Below are 21,842 nucleotides of genomic sequence, written 5' to 3' on the forward strand. Positions count from 1 at the left end.
GGAACCACTGTGAACCGCTACTAGCGGATGCAAACACACCACCACCCAAAAACTTCAAATTGACATTACCTACTCCATCAAAGACTTAGTTCACAATCTCAAAAGCATCATCATACCTGAAACAATCCCAACTTTGGCCGGAAATGTCCCAATCACTGCCACTTAGGGGAGGGTTGAAAACCTAGAATTTCAAATTCTCCAATCTGCCTCCACACTTCAAATTGGTTCTCAAGAGGCTCGGAGGGATTGATGTACATCTCTTAAGCTTCGAAAACCCCCAAGAGTTGTCATAGGAGCTATAGGATTTCCGACAGTGCAACCAAATGTACCACCCCCTCTTCAAGGCTTTAATTTGTAGTATTGAACAAGAGATGAGGTCAGAGGACCTTTCAAGTAGGACCGGAGGAAGGAGGCGATGGAGTCTAGGCTGTGGTCGTCACCAAAAATTGTCGCAATCGACAAAATTGGCTCCATGTCTCAATCGGGTCGTAACGGGTTGCAGGCGCTCCTTGTGGGCTTTGATTCTCATGGATTTTTGCGGAATGGCGCAAGCCACCACCACAGGGTAGAACGCACATAGGAGACAAAGAATTTCCGGCCGGTGTTGGCCTCTGGATCCGCCGGACGGCGGAAAACATAGGGTCGAGTCGACCGGGTCCGGGTCGGGTCAGTCGCATGATTTTGATTCTGAAGAAGGGCGTGCGGCACAAAAGGGAGAGTTAGAAATAGGTTTGCGTAATAATGAAACCCTAATTCGAAATTTCTCTATTCATACCCAAAATATTTGGAACCTCAAACTTTTATTTACCCAAACTGCATGTCTACGAATTCGTATCGACAAGCTCTACGACTTTCATGAAGGAAGTTTTCTAAGATTACCAATGAATAAAAAGTCAACTCTTAGACCTTTTTAAATTGAACGTTTTCGAAAAATTAATGGTCAGAACACTTTTGTCTTCACCCTCATACCATGAAATTTGGACCACGACCAACATAAAAATCTCTGTAAGTTCTTAAAATTTAATTACTAATTTTCAGGGTATTACAGGAAATTGGCCTGGTCTACACGTCCATGGTTCATCCATGCTCCATCGGATCTCCTAGTTGGACCAGGATTGTTCATTTTAAGCGGTTTAAGCTCCTTTTCATTCTTCTTTCATCGTTTGACCTATTAACAACAAAATGAGTTATAATAAATATTATTAAGGAATTAGCAACACTAAATATGGGGAGTAATGTACCAAAAACATGTATATTTATACTCCCATCAATGAGTGCCTCCTTGGTGTGTGTTGCCATATTGAGCAAAATTCAATGAGTCTTGACCTTGGCCACCTCTAAAGCCTTGCTTGTCACCTTGAAATGCATTAGATGAACCTCCTTGGTCCTTCCAAGAGAATTTTGGGTGATTCCTCCAACCGGGATTATAAGTATTAGAATAAGGATAAGGATCATTTCTTTGTGGCCATTGAAAAGTGTTTATTGCTCTAACTTGCTCCTCCACAAATTCCGGAAATTGAGAAGCCAAATGAAAATCATGGGTGGAGTGTTGAGGCGACTCACAAATCAAGCAAACATTAGATGTGGAAACACTTTTGACATGTGAAGATGTAGCACTACTGTAATACCTAAGATTTTTAATCTCGTTTAACCGACGCATTAGGACTAACTAATCGACATCTAGAATAAATGTCGAGTAACGTGGTTTAATACGTCGTTATTAAACTACACGGCGTCATGAGCGTTATTGGCGATTAAATTTATTTTTACTAACTTTACAAATACTTTCTTGTGTTTTAAAATATTTTACTCAATATGGTTTTTCTAACTAAAATCGTAGTGGTTGATCGCAAAAATCACAGCCGTTGGATTAGTTTTCATTAAGCGATCAGTGGCCCAGTCTTGGCTTTAAAAAAAAAAAACCCAAATCAGCTCTTCATCCCTTTAGCAAAAGCCAGAGCCCATTTTGTTGGCCCAAGTTATTTTCCTCTTTAACCCATCAGTCCACATTCTCTCTTATTTCCTTCTTCGACACATTCTCCTTCTTCTCCCTCTTCTCACCGAGACTACACCACTCCTCCACCGTGGAGCTCCCACCATCACCATTCTGGCAAGAATGGTACATGCAGTCTCATCGATGAAATCAGCTCTCCTTCCTCTTCCTAACCATGTCCATGGATCATTGTTTCAACCCAAGTTGCAAAATTGACAAAACAGTAGCAGACCAAGCTTCGGCGACCTCTTCTAGCTTTCTTTCGGTAAGCCCCACTTCATGTCTTCAAAACCCAGTTTGATTCTCACTTCAAATTCTCAAATTGAAAACTGACTTGAGTTTTAATTTTAGATCATCTTTCTGGGTTAAACATCTTCGTCGAGCCTTCTCTTTTTCAACCAGATTCCAAGTTATAGAAGCTTACAATCTTCATGTGCTAAGTTCCCGCTGTTTACTAAAATTGATGGAACCCAGACCCTAAGGCGAGTCCGGAATTGACCTTAGAGCATAGGAGGAACCTTAAGAGCTTGGAGATTCGAAATAGATGTTGTGCGGTTGTAGCTCGGAGTCTAAGCCGAGGAACCCATCAACATCGATTTTTCTGGATACTCACTTCTGTGTTGTTTGTTGGATCAATATAGATGATAGAAAGTTGTTGCAGAACTAGGATTTTTGCAGAATTCATGATCGAAGCCGATCGGTTGAACACAGGGGTTAAAACCCTAGTTTTTAATATTACTGTATTACCCTTTTACTGTTAAACTGACTATGTGAAACTACTCATTTGCCCTTGGCAGAAAGTTACCATTTCACTAGTTGACTTTTACTGTTTTATAGTTAATCTAAGTTACCTTTTTATTTTACTATTTTACTAAATGGCCTTTACAATTTTACTTTTTAACTAGAGATAACTTAGTGAAAATATAATTTTGACTTGGCGACGAATATTAAACGATAGTTTTGATTTCCGCCCGGTTCGGAAATCGAGAACTTTTTACTTAGAAAATGTGTCGGTGATCAAATAAATCGACGATATGTTTCTAAGTGTCTTTAATAACCTTTAAGCATGATTAGTATCATTCGACGACTTAGTTAGACAGTTTTCGGGTTATCCGAGTATTAGTCGATAAAAGGTCAAACAAGGTCAACATAGTCGACTCCCGGTCAAACCAGGAAAGCCAGAGTCAATAGAAAGTCAAAGTTTGACTTTCTTGGTCAAACTAGGAAAGAAGGTCGAGTCATTAATCTACGAGTTTCGGATTTGAGATTGACTCTTCTACATTTCGTTGGAATTTAGAAAATGTGTTACAAGAGCTGTTTTGTCACATCCCGGGACCGCTCCACTGTAATACGATATTGTCCGCTTTGGGCGTAGCCCTCACAGTTTCATTTCTGGGAGCTCACGAACAACTTCCCAGTGGGTCACCCATCTCGGGATTGCCCTGGGCCAAGCATTGTTAACTTTGGAGTTCCTATTCCCTCCGAAGCCATTAAGCCCCCAAAAGGCCTCGTGTTAGATGGAGGTGGGCATGTACATATATGGCACATCACCCCCTCTTCGATCCTTGGAGCAGCAGCAAGATTGGAGCGGGAGCACACGTTATGGACTTGGGAATTTCTGCACGTCATTCCAGGTAGGGGAGCTAACCCTCTCATGTTGCTTTGGCCATAAATATGAAATTCATAGTATAGGAATCATGAACGAATTATTATTTGAATTACTATTGATGCGGTAAATGCTTGTGAAAATCCGATGCTAGAAAAATTTTTAAAATTGGATTGTTAGAGTGTTATAGACCTGAGAGTAATGGGGTTCTGGGATACCAGTCCAGGACCCCTTGGTGTCGAAACCGTAAAACCTCTGGAGGGGCTATGCCCTGTTACTATTCCACCTTGCGCGCTACTCATTTATTTTAGGGTATTGTCTTAAATGCACTCTCACTCTCTTATTGTTTTTCGCAATAAGGGCGGTTGGACTCGACTTAAGAGGTGACTCGTTCGTCTCCTAGTCGTTAGGTTCGGTCATGCATTCCCATTATATTTATTACAATCCTATGAGGGTCTTACTTTTTTAGTATGATATTTGTAAAACGTGCATTGTTTTATTAAATAATTTATGGGGTGCCAAATAACGTACCCTCAACGTTTTCTAAAACCTATTTTCTATCCTTACCCGATTTTGGTTTTCAAACTCATGGGTGGGCTGGTCCTACTGGGCAAGCGAGGACGATGTTCACCCCTAATATAGTGTTCTTACAGGTTAGGGTCTTTATTCTGGAGCTAGAAGCATCTTTAGAGAGTCATCATTCACTTATGCCTTCATGCTTATATTCCTCGCATTTGTATCTTATGTTTTTGAGTAAAGTTTCTCCAAGGCTGCCCAGAATATTCAGTCACCTTTGTACTTATTATTTTTACTTGGGTTGTTATATTTTGTTAAATTTGGGCCGGTGACATTTCACCATCTTCCGCATTTCGTTTGTAAACTCTGTAACTTGTAGAATTCGCGGAAATGATTACAGTTGTTAGTTTCGTTTATCTTCCTAGTCGAAATATTTTATTCACAGGTTTTTCATTATCTTAGTGAGTGCAATACTTGTATTACACTTGCTAATCGTTAAATGATCTCAATATACTATTTGCATTCCTTTCCAGGATGTGACAACTACCCTTTTGTGCTTCAAAGAGCATCTCAAACTTCTTATCAATTGATACGAAACACTTCAAGGTTGTTAACTGCTGAATTGAAAACAACTAAGACACACACAACACGAGTGTTTATGTCGAAGAAATTGTTATTCTTTTATTATTATACTTAAAAGTTATTACAATTTTTGTTGTCTACGCCTTTGCTACAATAACACTAACTGTGCTCTGAGTTTAGCTCTAGGCCTAACCCTCTATTTATAGAGTCTAAACTCCATAAATCCTAGTTCAACTAGGAAACTACTCTTTGTCCTAGTTAGACTACCTATTCCTAAAAGCTAAAGGATACACCGGTATCATGGCTCCCCCTCTTTTAGGAACTTAAACTGGAGACTATGAAACTAAACCCTAAACCCTAAACTCCATAAATCCTAATTCAACTTGGAAACTACTCTTTGTCCTAGTTAGACTACCTATTCCTAAAAGCTAAATGATACACCTCTATCATGGCTCCCCGTCTTTAAGGAGCTTAAACTGGAGACTATAAAACTCGAGAGTTCCCTTTTCCTTGCTGAACCATTTAGTTTTTCTTGGAACTTGACTAACACGTCCAACCAGAAATTACGTTTGTTATCCTTTACGTGTTGTAGTCATCTTTCACTCCAAAAATGTAATCTTCAGCTTGTGGATCCTCTTTGTCAATGCCAACGTTACAAGGATCATGCTTATCATGTTTTTCCTTATACTTAGCATGTGACTTCTCATGTCTCATACTCCTCTTTGGCCTTAAACCTAGGAGATCTTGAAAAAAATCTGCAGATTGACTCGATTGCTCTTCACATGGCCGCATCGTCAACAAGACAAATTTCCCACAAAATTGACTAATCTTTTAGCTTGAGTCGCTGCCACCAAGTTAGCTTCATGCGGATAGGTTACCGCACGGATAACAAACTTATGCTCGTCCTTCGTGAACATATACTTCTGAGCTCTTTTATCATAGATAGCAACTCTATCCCACAAATAGGAATTACCCAGTATAACCCGACAAACATCCAATGGAACCACATCACATGTTACTTCATCAATGTAAGACTCATGAATAGAGAACTTGAACATGCATTGGTTGATGACATTCAATGTGGTATTCTTCTAATCCATCCCAACGGATATGGCTTCGGATGTATGACTGTCTTGAGACCCAGTTTCTGAACCAAGGCTTCCGAGATCAGATTCTTTTGATTTCCCGGATCCATATTGGCATCAACTAAACTAGTCTTCACTTGTAACTTAACAACAAAAAGTTTCTCTCTTAGGTTCTCATCGTTTGTCCTCATCTGTGTTCCTGCCATAAGGTTGAGCTTGGTATCTGGTTTTGTCATCCCATGTACTTATTTTGGACCTTGCGAGATCAAAGATGCTTTCCTTTTCTCCTCTTTATGTCTTAACCCTTTTGGTTTAGGATGAGGATAGTTTACCCAACATTTATCCGCAACATGACCAATTGATCCACAGTGATTGCAAACCAATCCATCTTTCCCCTCACACTCACTATTACCCTGCTCCTCTTTCTTAGCATATACCAACTTTTTCTCAACTTGCTTTCCATCTCCCTTGGTTTCACCCTTCATGAGATTCCCTTCAATGGCGATGGCTTCCACGCTGGCTTCAATAACTGATTGTACTGTGAATAATTTTAACTCCTTCTGGAGGTACTCTTGCAGCCCAACTATATACTTCATAAATTTCTAGTACTCTATTAATGAGATATCCAAAACCAGAGCTTGATTTCGGAATTCAGTCATGTATTCTTGCACATACTGGTTATTCTTCTGGCGCAAGTGATACCACTTGAGCCATCGTTCATCTAGGAATTCAATTGGATAGAATTCCATCCTAAGGAATTTCTTAAACTGCTTCCACGACACTACCTCAACATTATTCCTCCGGTAGGACTTCCACCAAGTTAATGCGTGAGATGATAGCTGTAGAGTCGTGCAGGTGATCTTTCCTCCGATGAAGCTCTGAAATATCCTTAGAATGAGCTTGTTGACCTGTAACAAGAGCTTGAGTAGCAGTGGTTAAGTTTTGTTGCACTTGAATAAGGGACTTCAAGAGTTCATAATCGTTAGGAGTAAAAGCATTATTAGCATTATTTGAACAATGAACAAGGGGAACAAAACCTTGAGGTACCTGAGGCCTCACAAACAAACCTGAAGGACGTGGTTGTCCTTGACCTTGAGCATTGTTGTTCCAACGAAAGTTGGGATGATCTCTCAGTTTAGGGTTGCAAGTGTTTGAATATGGATCGTACCTCAGCCTCTTGTCCCATGAAATTCAACTCATCTTCAGTCATTGCACCATTTGGACAATTCTCAGTTGTATGATCAGAGTAAGAGCAAATTTCACATATTGCGCCCTGTCGTTGGAACCACTTAATGCCTTGACCAAAACATCATGCTTCCTCTTCAATGTCACCATATGGTTCCTTCTATCCAACTCATAGACTTCACGGCCTTTTCCACCTCTCATATCCATAGTACTGAATTGGCAGTTGTTATCTGCCAAGTCATCAATCATTTCATATGCTTGTTGGGAGTTCATGAACGTGCAACCACATGCAGAATCCATCATGTTCTTGTTTGTGGGGGCACTTTCTTTGCAGTCCTTGAAACTCTTCCTATGCCTCATAGAATATATCACCATCCTTTTAAGTGAAGTTCTGAATCTCCCTCCGTAGCCTTTTCGTCAATTGAGCAGGGAAGAATTGTTTCAGGAACTTCCTGGTCATTTCATTCCAAGTGGTGATGATTTCTGCAAGCAAAGAGTACAACTAACATTTAGCAACATCCTTAAGAGAGAAATGAAATAAAAGTAACTTCAGGCCTTCAGGGTTAGATTATTAATAGATTGTAGTTTGCATATATCTAAAAACTCTCTAATGTGAACATTAGGATCCTCCATGGAAGAACCCGAGTACTTAGGCAGTTGCCCAAGCAATTGAACATGAATAGAGAAGGTAGCTTGATTCGGTGGAGTGAAAGCAATGTAGGATGGAGACTCTTGAATGGTTGGAATGCAAGCATCCTTGAGAGCCATTGGAGTACCAGTTAGAATTATGTCATCTATTGTGTCCCCCTCTGAATCAAAAGTGAAGGGAAATTGAAAGTCTTCCTCCTCTTATGATCTAGGTGGGGAGTTTAGGATTGAATTGCTTGGTGAAGTTTCGAAATCTAAGATCGGGTTTGAGCTAGAGGCTTGTGCGTCTTTCAATTATTGAATTTATCCTTAGGCTCTTGCGTTTTCTTAGATATCGTGGACATTCGTGGATCCTGAAACGTAAGTTAGAATGTTAGCATACAAGAATACAATTCAAAGACAAGAGTCATTCAACGATTTCTTTTCACTTCATAAGCTTTTGTTGATACCCCAAAAAAGCACAAATACACTGTAAACATGCTCAAGGCACAATAAGAATGTACACATGTATAAATTACATCTGGGAAACTAAAATATAACCAGCATGCCATGCACGTAGACCCAACCATAATTACGATCTTAGGGATTACAAGTTTGGGTTTGGAGTGGAAGGTAACAGAAGTACATGATGCCCTAATTTAGATTTTCGATTATTGACGGTTTTGGACTTGTGACCGAAATCGGAGCCCAATAATTTACATCTTGACATAGGCATGCAAAGACGAGAACTCATATCTATAAAACCATATATAGTCATCTACCTTGACCCTAGTTTCTAGCCCATCAAAGCAAGAACATTCGCCTTCACCGTGCATCTCTTGCGCCAAGTACAATCATTCTATATATTTCTTTATCAATTACAGAGGCCAAGATTGTCTACACATAGTATCCTAAAAATTTGCTTCATCATACTTCATGTATAATAATACAATGCACTGCACCTCTATGTCTTGAGGGTATTGTGGTGTTCTGCGTATTATCCTATAGCATTGGAGTTCTCTCTATTACCCGGCAAATTTATCCCATAAGCATGTAACTTAGCTTCTCCCCTTCTAGCCTATAAATTAAGGCTTCTTCCCAGCAGTAACACAACTTTCGGGCAGCAACCAAAACACACAACTTCCTAGCAGCAAAACACATAACTCCCCCAAGCAAAGCATTCCAACACAGGCGTAATTAAACTTAACCCAGCACCTTAGTTCCTTCTGTCTGTTGATAGGAGCACAAAGTGTGATGTTCTTAATGTGTTTATGCCCTATTCTTACTCTCTGTTACCTCTTATTTAGTATGTTTTAGTTTTTTTTGTATGAATAAGTATCTAGGTAGAGCTTATATCGATTATGAGTGAATTGATGATGAAATCGTGCTAAGTGTTAAGAATCCTTGTTGAGATATGATTCCTTGTTCGAATAGGATTCATCCTTTCCTATTTCTTTGTTTCTAACAAACTTATTCTTATTAGAAAAGACAAATCTATATTGGAGAAGGAAAGCAATCCTAGTTGCGCAAGGAAAGAGTAGAGACAGAAAATCAATTTCCTAGTAGGATAAGGAGAGGCCGTGCGGCATTGATGATTTCTTATTGGGAGTTGGATTTCAAAACTAAGTTGGAGATGGATTTTCAAGGTGTATGTGAAGATATTTTTGTGCATATAAATTAGAATTATCAAGGAGAATAAGATATGTAATTAGAAGCCTAATCCATGCAAGAATCAGCAGGCTGTCAGAATTTGTAATCCAACTTTGACGGGCTCCCCTAGATAGCTCATATCGAATTAAAAGATGTTCCTTAAATGGATGAAAAGCTATACGGGTTTTTTTTCTGTAAGAGTTGGAATCAAATCAATATCTTATTCCTACATGGAGATATGACCGAATCATTACTCGGAGGTCCAGTGGACTTGGCATAAATATCTCAGCCATTGATTTATTTTTGATCCAAGGGTTGTGAGGGAAAGTTGCGGCCTTGTTTCTCCTATATATAGGGGCATAAATCTATATTTGAATCACCATAAATTCTTGCACCAAAGAAAGTCAAAGAAGCCATGCAACAAATCGATAAGAGGTAAGAAAGTCAAAAAAGTCATGCAACAAATAAATGAGAAGAGGTAAGAAAATCAAAGAAGGTTGCATCAAATAAAGGAAGAAAAATTCAAACAAGGCTGCAACCAATAAGATTCTTGCTGCCTCCCTAATTCAAATGGGAAATTCGTGCAAAACAAATCAGCATTAAAGGAGGAAGAAGATATGCAATTAATGTCCAATCCTTATTAGAATCAGAACTCTGCCAGTGCATGTCATCCATCTTTGACAGACTCCCCTGGACACATCCTGATTATTCAGACAATGTTTGATATATGGATGAAAAGCTACGGAAATCTATTTTCCAGTGCAATTGGAATCACCTCAATAGCTATTTTCTAGCGAGAGTTATGGCGACAACAAGGCACAAAGGTCAGCTCTGCCGAATTGAGAAAATCTAGGAAACCTAAACCAATTTGGTTTCAACTTTGTGGACTTTGTGGCCAGCCTCCCTTGGGTTTTTCCTCTATATATAGCACCTCATTTCCATAGAAAAGAATTATAAACATTGCTCACAAGACTAGCCAAAACTCTGCCTTAAACACTACTCATCATCCTCAAAGCCATTCAAGCCGTAAACACCATCTTCCTTTTATTCCATTCAATCCAAAGTGCTACGACTAGGATTGTCATTCAAGTTGAAGCCGTGCTGCCTTATTTTGATACCGATGAGGAGATTTACAAAGTGTAACTCGTTACTACTTCATGTTTTCGGTTTGGATTCTTTATGTGATGTTGTGTTTCTATTTTTGGCTAGTTCCGAATTTATGTAATACTCTTATGTAGTTTACAATTTTGCAAGATGTTATAAAGTAGTTATGATTTTGTTTTTAGGATTTCTATGTAGATGCCGTGGGTTTATAATTTAATGATTTAATGGTTCTCTTTTTTTGTGCGTTAACTATATGTGATTCAAGGCGCTAAGTTAGTTTTGCATATAGCATTCTTAAGTGTTTTTGTTAATTTGTTAAAGTAAGTGACATGCTTGACTTGTTAGTAATCATTAGGAATTAACCATGATATGTTTGTTATCTAAGATGCGCTAAGTAATTAGATAAGAGATGAATCAATGAAGTGGTAAGATTGAGAATGACATGTTGTAATTTCTAAGCGCTAAGATAGGATTACCAAGCCATGTTTCGAGTTAGGGATGCACTAAGTAACCTAGTTCGGCATTAGGTTGTTCTTTGTTCCTCAATACTTGTTCGCTAAGGCTCAGTGTTTGCATAGGATGAGATTATGATTTCGAAGCTACTTGTGACGTTTTGTTTGGTGATGTTTGTGTGTTGGTTGGTTGATCACATATATATATTAGTTTAGGTTTTATTTTTCTGTTCTTGATCTGATCATATATCAAATCTTTATATCTCTTATAAATTCGTTGTTAAATGTTTGTGATTCTTTGCCCTGGATGGATCCTCGGTTTGTGAACGATACCGTGTTGCTTTATACTACTAACGATGCTTACAAGGTTAATATCGATGTCGAGTAATCGAACCAATCATCTATCCTCCTTGCACCAAATTAAACCATGCCAAACCTCTCCCTTCAAGAAGCATCTCATCTCTGCAACTCATTTACTTCTAGCTCCCATGCCACATGCCTCCTTGCAAGCCTTTTTACATATTAGGTTCATCAAAACATCATGCCAATACATATCTTGTCACAGTAACAACCCTACATCACCGCGGGAAAATTTAGGGAAAACACTATAAAGCTCTTCCGAAGCTTTGGACCCAGTTCTAGAACTCAGAAGGGGGTACAAGAGGTAATCAAGCAATTATAAAAGCCTATGTACAAAACACCCTCAATTCTAGAGTGTTTTAGTTTCATCTAATGTCCCTGCTCATGTTCCATTCCCCAATAGGTTCGCAAAGAAGAAGAAGGATGACTCTGATCAAACCATTCTCGAAATCTTTAAGAAGGTGGAAGTGAACATACCTCTTATTAAATGCATTTAGCGAATCCTGAAGTATGCTAAGTTTCTGAAGGAGCTATGCATAACAAGGAGGATCACAAAAGAGAAGGAAGTTGTGACAATGAGTGAGACAGTTTCTCCCGTGCTACAAAGTAAGCTACAACCAAAGCTTAAGGATCCAGGGAGTTTTTCTATCCCTTGTACAATCGAAAACACAAAGTTTGATAAGATTATGCTAGACTTAGGCGCATCCATTAATGTAATGTCTTACTATATCTATGCGGATTTACGTATAGGTGCTTTGAAAATCGATAATGTTGTTATCCGATTAGTTGATCGTTCCAACAAAGTCCCTTTGGGATATATTGAAGATGTTCTTGTGCAGGTTTCGAGCTTGATATTCCCTGCCGACTTCTATGTCATTAACATGGAGCCAATTTTTGGAGAGGACGGTGACATTCCCATCTTGTTGGGTCGTCCATTCATGAGGACTGAAAAAACAAAGATTGACATTTTTAGTGGATCACTCACCTTTGAATTCGACGGTGAAGTGATAAGCTTCAACATCTTTGAAGCTATGAGGTATCCTCTTTCGGAATTGAATGATTGTTTTTCAGTTGACATTGTTGATTCCCTTGCAGAGAGTTTCTTAGATACCTTAACAAATGACGAGTTGACACTCACCATTTCCCAAGAGGCCGGATTTACAAGTGATGGTTCCAACGTTTATGTGTTGGAACAAGAAGATGTTGTGCCTTCTTTTGTGATAGAGAACGTGGCCTCTCTTGAGGTTCTACCATGTGAGGTGAGTTATGTTTCTCCCCTTCCAATTCGCTTAACTACTAATTATAATCTACCTTTAGTGGTGCAACCCCAAAAGCTTGATCTTAAGATACTTTCCGACCACTTGACAAGGTTCAGGTGGAGAGACTTGATGAAGTTCTGAAGCAAAACAAGATGGCCATAGGTTGGACCTTAGCCAACATTAAAGGAATCAGCCCCACCATGTGTGTTCACCATATTTTTCTTGAAGATGGAGCAAAACCGACCAAGGAGGCCCAGAGACGTCTACACCCACCAATGATGAAGGTTGTGTAAGATGAGATCACGAAATTGCATGATTGTGGAGTGATTTATCCTTTTTCAAATAGCTTGTGGGTCTCTCCCATTCAAGTCGTTCCAAAGAAGTTCGGAATCAAAGTGGTCAAAAATGAAGATAATGAGTTAGTACCTCAGAGAACGGTTACCGGTCATCGAGTTTGCATTGATTATCGGAAGCTTAACGCCACAACAAGAAAAGACCATATGTCTTTGTCGTTTATTGATCAAATGCTTGAGAGGTTGGCTGGTCATTCTTTTTATTGCTTTCTCGATGGATATAGTGGTTAAAATCATATTAGTGTTGCGGAGGCAGATCAAGAAAAGACGACGTTCACATGTCCTTTTGGTACGTTTGTTTATCGTCGAATGCCTTTTGGTTTATGCAACACTCTAGGTACGTTTCAACATTGTATGTATCACATTTTCTCTGAGTTTATTGGTTCTGAAATTGAAGTTTTCATGGATGACTTTTCTGTTTATGGTGAAAAATTCGATGCATGTTTAGAGAATGTGGAACTTGTGCTTAAACGTTGTGAGGAAACGAACTTTGTTTTGAATTGGGAAAATTTTCATTTCATGGTTACGCAATGCATTGTGTTAGGCCATATTGTTTCATCTAAGTGAATTGAAGTTGATAAGTTTAAAGTAGATCTTGTAAGTCACTTACCCCTCCCTACAATTGTGAGGGATGTTCGTTCTTTTCTTGGACATGCTGGTTTCTATCATAGGTTTATCAAGAATTTTTCCAAGATTATGGGACCATTGAGTTCATTGTTTCAAAAGGACATTCCCTTTAACTTTGATGATGATTGCAAGCACGCATTTGAGACTTTGAAGAAGCTCTTGACGTTGGCATCGATCATGGCACCACCGGATTGGTCTTTGCCATTCGAGTTAATGTGTGATGCCTCTGACTATGCAGTTGGAGCCGTGCTAGGGTAGAGGAAAGATAAGCAGCCCTACACCATTTACTATGCCTCAAAAACACTCAATGATGCTCAACAAAATTACACCACAACCGAGAAAGAACTTCTTGCAGTGTTTTTTTTCTTTGGATAAGTTTCGTTCTTACTTACTTCAATCTAAAGTTATTGTTTATATTGACCATGTTTCCTTGAAGTACCTTGTTGATGAAGAAGGATGCTAAGCCAAGGTTGATTTGATGGACTTTTTTGGTACAAGAGTTTGATCTCGAGATCAAGGACATGAAGGGAAGTGACAACATTGTGGTAGACCATTTGAGCCGTTTAGTGAGAGATGTCGAGCCCTTGGCCATTCAAGAGAGCTTTCCGGATGAGTAACTCTTCAGGTTGAGGTGAGTGAACCATGATATGTAGATATTGTGAACTATCTTGTTTCTAAATAATTTCCAGATACTTTATCGCATGCTGAAAAGATTAAACTTAAGACATTAGCTAAGTATTTCATTTGGGATGAACCTTACTTGTGGAAACATTGTGTTGATTAAATCATTAGGAGGTGTATTCCTGAATCTAAACATTAATCTATACTTGCTTTTTAGCATTCTGAGTCGTGTGGTGGTCACATTGGTTCACGTAGAACAACCCTTAAGGTGTTATAGTGTGGTTTCTTTTGGCCTATGATCTTTAAAGATAAATATACTTTTTGTCTGACTTATGATAGGTGCCAACGAACAGGTAATCTCAGTCCTAGAGATCAATTTCCCATGACTCCTATTTTAAGTATTGAAATATTTGATTGTTGGGGCATATATTTAAGTGTCAAGAATAAGGTTTTAACGCCTTATCTCCCCCAAACGAGTGGACAAGCTGAAGTGTCTAACTGAGAAATCAAAAGTATCTTAGAGAAATCAGTTGGACCTAGTCAAAAGGATTGGTCCCAAAGGTTAGATGATGCTTTATGGGCTTATCAAATTTCTTACAAGACCCCTCTTGGTATATCCCCTTTGAAGTTAGTCTATGACAAGGCGTACCATCTTCTCATGGAGCTTGAACATCGAGCTTGGTGGGTTGTGAAGAACTTTAACAAGGATATTGATGAGGCCGGATTGCATAGGAAGTTACAATTACATGAGCTTGAAGAAATACGAAATGAGGCCTATGATTCTGCTATGATATATAAGGAGAAAACTAAAACGTTCCATGATTGCATGATTCGTCAGAAAGACTTTGTCATTGGGCAGAAAATTCTTTTATTTTATTCTTGACTTAAGTTATTTCCAGGCAAATTACGTTCTCAATGGTTAGGACCTTTTATTATCACTCACATTTTTCCTTTTGGTACTATTAAGATTAAAAGTGTAGTGAATGATAAGGGTTCACGGTCAATGGACATCGCATGAAGCCGTATTTTGAAAGTTTGTTACATCATGTCGTTGAGGAGAATTCTCTCCTTGAACCTATGGCTAGCAAGTGAAATTTTGAGGAAGTCTAGGCCATAGACTATAAACTAAAGTCAATAAAGGAGCCATTAACGAGTGTGTGCGATTTCTTATCCCTTTTCTCTTTCTTATTGTTTTCTTGTTTTATTTTTTGATTTTTCATGATGTTTGCTTTGTTTTTGTTTTGTTTTGAGTCTTAGGTGCCTTTAACTATCTAGGATGAGCATAATCTTTGAATTTATGGTTGATAGATGATCACAAAATTAAACTGTGCTTAATTGTTATTCGATGGTTAATTGATGTTGTTAGAAATTGTACGAACATGTAGTAGATGAGGAAGTGTAATATTGAGACATAATGAATATGTGATAATGAGTTTGATTCATATAACCTTTTTGTGAGTTTTTGAGCTATATATGTGCTTTCATTTTGAGTGTTATATCTATCTTTTCTTCGCTATGTTTCTTTGTAACCTCATTATTCTTTCTACTTGATCAATTTACATGTCATAGCTCTTTAATGGACTCCAGTATTTACTAGAACTTACTCTTGTTGATTGTTGAGACTTTATATCATAATATAATCTGATTTTAAAAATGATTGTTAGATCGTTTTAGGATTTTCACCATTTTATGCCAAAAAGCCGTATCCCCTATATGAGCCTTGCTTGGGACACCTTAGTGTTAACCCATTTGAGCATACGCTAAACTTTTTCTTTTATCACCAATATTTTAATATCATTTCTTAGTATAGTTTATCTCTACCCTTGTCTTTGAGACTTGGCATAGAAGATTCTTGGTGTTAATATGGAGTGATGATTCGATTCAAGTGTGAGGTTATGCTTGTATGATTGTATGTCGAAAGAAAGAACAAAAATGAAAAGAATGAAGATTTCCGTGTGAAAAAGAAAAAAGAAAAAGATATACACAGATTGAAGAAAAAAATGATGCGAAAAAGACTGAAAAAGTAGAAGATCATTATGGCATGACACTTGTGTTTGTGAATTTAGAGTTGTGTTGTACTTGTTAAAGGCTCAATAGTGTTATACTTTAGTCTTTGTCTGTTTTCACATTATTTAGAATGAATGATGAGTCCAACATAATGCTATTTGGCCCTTGTTTGATGGAGTTTGATGTCATAAAGTTGTTTGTTCTTGCTCTGCTAAGTCTTTAGGATGACATTTGTGATTCATTTATCTGAGAAAATTTAAATCCTTGTCGAGCCTAAGCCAACGCTTTATAAAGATCCGCATGATTCTTAAGATGAATAGCCCTTGATTTGTGGAGATTGTTGCAAGAGTAAGCATATTGTTTTGGTCCATTTGTGCATGTGATTGGTATCTGATCGGTTCAATTACTCGAGATCAATATTAACCCTGAAAGCATCGTTAGTAGTATAAAGCAAGAGGGTATCGTTCACAAACCGGGGATCCAACCAGGGCATAGAATCACAAACATTTAACAACGAATTCATACGAGTTAACAAGAGTTTGATATATAGGATCAGATTGAAAGATAAAAACAGAAATAAAACTTAAACTAATATATACATGTGATCAACCAACCAACACAAAATACATTACCAAAACAAATTATACAAAGCTAACGAAAATCAGATTCTAGTCCTCCTTTAAGAGTCATGTCGAGACACTATCATGAATAACTAAGGTTGGATCATGCAATTAGGGTCCTAAGCAGTAACCTAAACACATAGACACTTAACATATTCGATTCATTCCAAGCGGTTCTAATCGAAATGTACCATACTTATCTTACCATGCAACTTCAAAGCCACGCATATTGAATTCATTAAGCATGTCACCTACTTAACCAACAATCATGCAATTCCGAAAATCACATAGAAAAGATAAACATATTCATAGCACAAGTCATAAATCCAACAACCTAAATTTCATGCTACAAGCGTATACATAACACATAGATACTCTCGAAATCACACAAAGACATGTCACGGCATAAACTAAAATCATAGAACTACAAACCTAAAATCAAAACTTTATATAATTTGAAACAAGTAACTATCTCAAGACAAAATCGAAACAAGTTTACAATGACCAAAACACATACACAACCAAGAACAAGAAAAACCAAAAACTGAAATAAACATAGAGAGAATCATGGTTATACTTTATCAATCAAGCGATCTCACAAGGTATAGCTGTGGCTTTCCAAGGGGATGTAACCTCTTCACAAGCGTGCTTGAAGGCTAAGGATTGGTGGAGAATGGTGGAATCGGTTTTAGGATTTCTTGGATTGGTGAGTATGAAATTCGGTAGAGCTTTGGCTAGTATGTGCACAAGGTTGATGATGTTTTTCTGTGGAATTGAGGTGCTATATATAGAGGAAGAAACCCAAGGGAGGATGGCCACAAAGTCCACAAAGTTGAAACCAAATTGGTTGAGGTTTCCTAGATTCGGCAGATCTGACCTTTGTCCCTTGTTGTGGCCATAACTTTCTCTAGAAAATAGATATTGACATGATTCCAACTGGAAATTTCAACTCGACTTCCGTGGCTTTTCATCCATATAAGGTACATTTTCTCAATCCTTTTGATCTGTCCATGAGAGCCCGTCAAAGTTGGATGATCTGCACTGCCAGAATTCTGATTTCTATAAGGATTGCATATCTTTTGCATTAATTGCATATCTTCTTCCTCCTTTAATGCTGATTTCTTTTGCACAAATTTCTTCCTTTGAATTAGGGAGGCAGCAAAAGTCTTAATTGTTGCAGCCATGTTTGATTTTCTTACCTCTCCTCATTAAATTTACTGCATGTCTTCTTTGACTTTCTTCCCTCTTCTCATGTAATTTTCTGCATGCCTTCTTTGACATTGTTTGGTGCAGGGATTTATGGATATTTTGATACATATATGTGCTCTATATGTTGGAGAAACAAGGTCCCAAGTTTCTCATAGCCCTTGGATCAAAAGCAAATCAATGGCTGAGATAATTCCGCCGAGTTCACTGGACCTCCGATCAATGATTCGGTCATATCGACTTGTAGGAATAAGATATTGATTTGATTCCAAATCCTACAGAAATTAGACTTACATAGCTTTCTATTCATATAGGGTACGTCTTCTAACTCGATCGGAGCTATCCAGGGGACCCCGTCGAAGTTTGACTATGAACCTTAACAGCATTTTCATTCTTGCATTGATTGGGCTTTTGAGTGTATCTTCTTCTCTTTCCTTGTGGAACTAGGATTGCTTTCCTTCTCCAACATGGATTTGTATTTCCTAATAAGAATAAGTATGTTAGAAACAAAGAAATACAAAAGGATGAAAGGATGAATCCTACTCGAACAAGGAATCATATCTCAACAAGGATTATTTACACTTAGCACGATTTCATCATCAATTCACTCATAATTGATATAAGCTCTACCTAGACACTTATTCATACAAAAGAAACTAAAACATACTAAATAAGAGGTAACAAAGAGTAAGAATATGGCATAATCACATTAAGAATGTCACACTTTGTGCTCCTATCAGTATCTTTCATGAGGTTTTCACTATGTGGTTTACGATTTCTATATCTATGTGTGTGAAACGTTTTAAGAATAAGCAATGATTTTGAGAGAAAATTAGAGTGCATACCCTTGTGAGGATGAATATGAACTTGTTTGAAACATGTTGAGCTTAACATCACCAATTGTTTTGTCATGTCTAACTTGTTATGCAAGATCTACATGTTAATTAACCATTGAATTCTACTTGTTGATTTCGATTGAGTGTTATTCTTGATGCTATGAGTTTGAAGATTTATGAGACAAGTGTTTTTCGTGTTTATTTTGTTCTAGTTGATTTCGTGTGTCTTGATTTTAGTTTTCGTTAGTTTTGCTAAGGGACTAGCAAAGTGCTAAGTGTGGAGTAGTTGATCGAAGCACAAAGTGTGACGTTCTTAATGTATATATGCTCTATTCTTACTATTTCTTACTCTCTATTTAGTGTGTTTTAGTTCATTTTGTTAGAATAACTGTTTAGGTAGAGCTTGTATAGATTATGAGTGAATTGATGATGACATCGTGCTAAGTGTTAGAAATCATAGTTGAGATAGGTTTTCTTAGTTGACTAGGACTCTACCTTCCTATTTTCATTCTTTCCTATTTCTAAACTTTCTTATTCTTTTCAGGATTTGGTTTCCTACACGAAGTTGGATTTAGAGTTCAAGAATCAGAAATTATATCAAAGAAGATTTGAGCTTCCATATTGGATTCAATCTCCTCATTGGCAGGGCATAGAGGTTGTTTTGTTCCCATATATTTAGAGGCATGGAACCATCATATATTCATCATCAACCTTGCGCCAAGTACTAGCCAAAGCTCTACCCAAATACATACTCACCATCCAAGAAACCCTAATTCAGATTTCTCCATCCTTTCATCACCTTTTGCTCCAAAGTGATGAGCCTTGGACGTTCATCCCTTTAGAAATCTTGGATCTACCTTGTGATTGCCGCTGAGGAATACATAAAGTCTAACCATGATTCTCTTTGATAAATTTCGTGTATTAGTTTCTGGTTTGGATGATTACAATGTTTGGTTTTGTTTAATCTATTTCAATTTTGTCTATGTTGTAGTATGATTTCAAGTTATATAATGTCAATGAATTTTGAGTTTTGATTCAATGATTTTTGGTTTCTGCCGTGTGTGTTATTAAGTGATTTCGAAATTACCTATGTGTTGTGTTTGCGATGAGTATAGTATGATATCTAGGTTGTTTGACTAATGACTTGTTATAAGAACTTGGCGAATCTTATTTGCTGCGATGAGTATGCATGTTAGGATTGATTGAGTTAGATATCAATGAAGGCGATGAGCACTAATTGAATGAGTTAAGTGTCTATGTGTTTAGGATAACCGATGAGGACCCTAGTTGCATGATCAAACCATAGTTACTTGTGAAGGTGTTACGGCATGAACCTTAGGGAGATTGAAACTTGGTTTTCGTGGGCTTTATATTACTTGTTTGGTCATTGCTTGTGTGTTGGTTGGTTGATCACATGTATATATTAGTTTATGTTTTATTTTATGTTCTTATAACCAAAACTTTCGAAAACCTTAAACTCTTTGTGAATTCGTGATTCATTGGTTTATGATTCAGTCCCTGGTTGAATCCTTACGATCATACATGGTTAATATTGATGTCGAGTAATCGAACAGATCAAATTCCATGCACTCTCTCTCGGTCCATCAAATAATTAAAGCAACCAAACCAAAACTAGCAATGCACAATTGCACATGCCTATACATGCCTAAGCATATGATTGCCATAAGCTCATGCATTTTTAAATCACCGTATGCTAACTCTCTTTCTACACATGTCATATACATAATTAAGAGTGCATAGGCCAAGCAAACAATATATACCTTTTAAAGCAAACTCTTAACCATGAAGCATGCATCTCGATAACCAGATGAAGATCTCAGTGCTATCAATTAGAAACTGTCTCTTACAAGGAAGCTCTTTAAAGCTCCACATTGTCATACTTGGTTCTCATACTTATCTCAGACTTGTCTCTTATTGATTATGTAGACTAATTCATATCCATTGCGTAGCCTACATAATCAAGGGGGCCAATGTTGATACCCAAAAAAGCACAACGAGAATGCACACATGCATAAATTACATCCGGGAAACCAAAATATCACCGGCATGCTACACATGTGGACCCAAGTCACAATCACACACTTGAGGATTATAAGTTTGAGTGTGGCGTGGAAGGTAACGGAAGTACATGATGCCCTAGTTCAGATTTTTGATTATTGACGATTTTGGACTTGGGACAAAAATCGGAGCCCTATAATTTACATCTTGACATGGACATGTAAAGATGAGAACTCATACCCATAAAACTATATATAGTCATCTTCCTTAACCCTAGTTTCCAGCCCATCAAAACAACAACATTCACCTTCAACCTGCATCTCTTGTGCCAAGTACAATCCTTCTATATATTTTTTTATCAATTACAAAGGCCAAGATTGTCTACACATATTACCCTACAAATCTACTACATCATACTTCACGTATAATAACACAATACATTGCACCTCTAAGTCTTGAAGGTATTGTGGTGTTCTATGTATTATCCTATAGCATTGGAGTTCTCTCTATTACCCGGTAGATTTATCCCATTAGCTTGTATCTTAGCCTCAACCCTTCTAGCCTATAAATTGAGGCTTATTCCCAACAACAACACAACTTTTAGGCAGAAACCAAAACACACAACTTCCTAGCATCAAAACACAAAACTCCCCCAAGCAAAGCATTACAACCCAAAACCATTTTCAAGCTCTAAACAACCTTAATTGAACTTAACCCTGCACCTCTATTCCTTTTGTCTACCTCCCTACACCAGATTAAACCATGCCAAACCTCTCCCTTTAACAAGCATCTCATCTCTGCAACTCATGTGCTTCTAGCTCCCATGCCACATGTCTCCTTGCAAGCCTTTTTACAGATTATGTTCATTAAAACATCGTGCCAATACATATTTTGTCACAACAACAACCCTACATCACCGCAAGGAAAGTTTGGGAAAATACTACAAAGCTTTTTCGATGCTTTGGACCCAGTTCTAGAACTCAGAAAGGGGGTACAAGAGGCAATCAAGCAATTATAAAAGCTTATGTATAAAACACCCTCTTACAACTTTACATGGCATAAGGCTCAATGATTATAAGTTATTTTCATTCGATTTCATACTTCAACGTTCTTAAGTTGTTAACCGATCAATTG

The 21,842-nt window shown here is 37.7% G+C and overlaps 1 pseudogene; it reads right to left on the reverse strand.

The window, feature by feature from the left end:
* LOC126783931 (uncharacterized) overlaps positions 1 to 21,842 on the reverse strand; it is a 147,092-nt pseudogene that overhangs the window by 10,324 nt on the left and 114,926 nt on the right.

The sequence above is a fragment of the Argentina anserina genome, chromosome 2, assembly GCF_933775445.1.
Source record: "Argentina anserina chromosome 2, drPotAnse1.1, whole genome shotgun sequence".
Taxonomy (NCBI): Eukaryota; Viridiplantae; Streptophyta; class Magnoliopsida; order Rosales; family Rosaceae; genus Argentina; species Argentina anserina.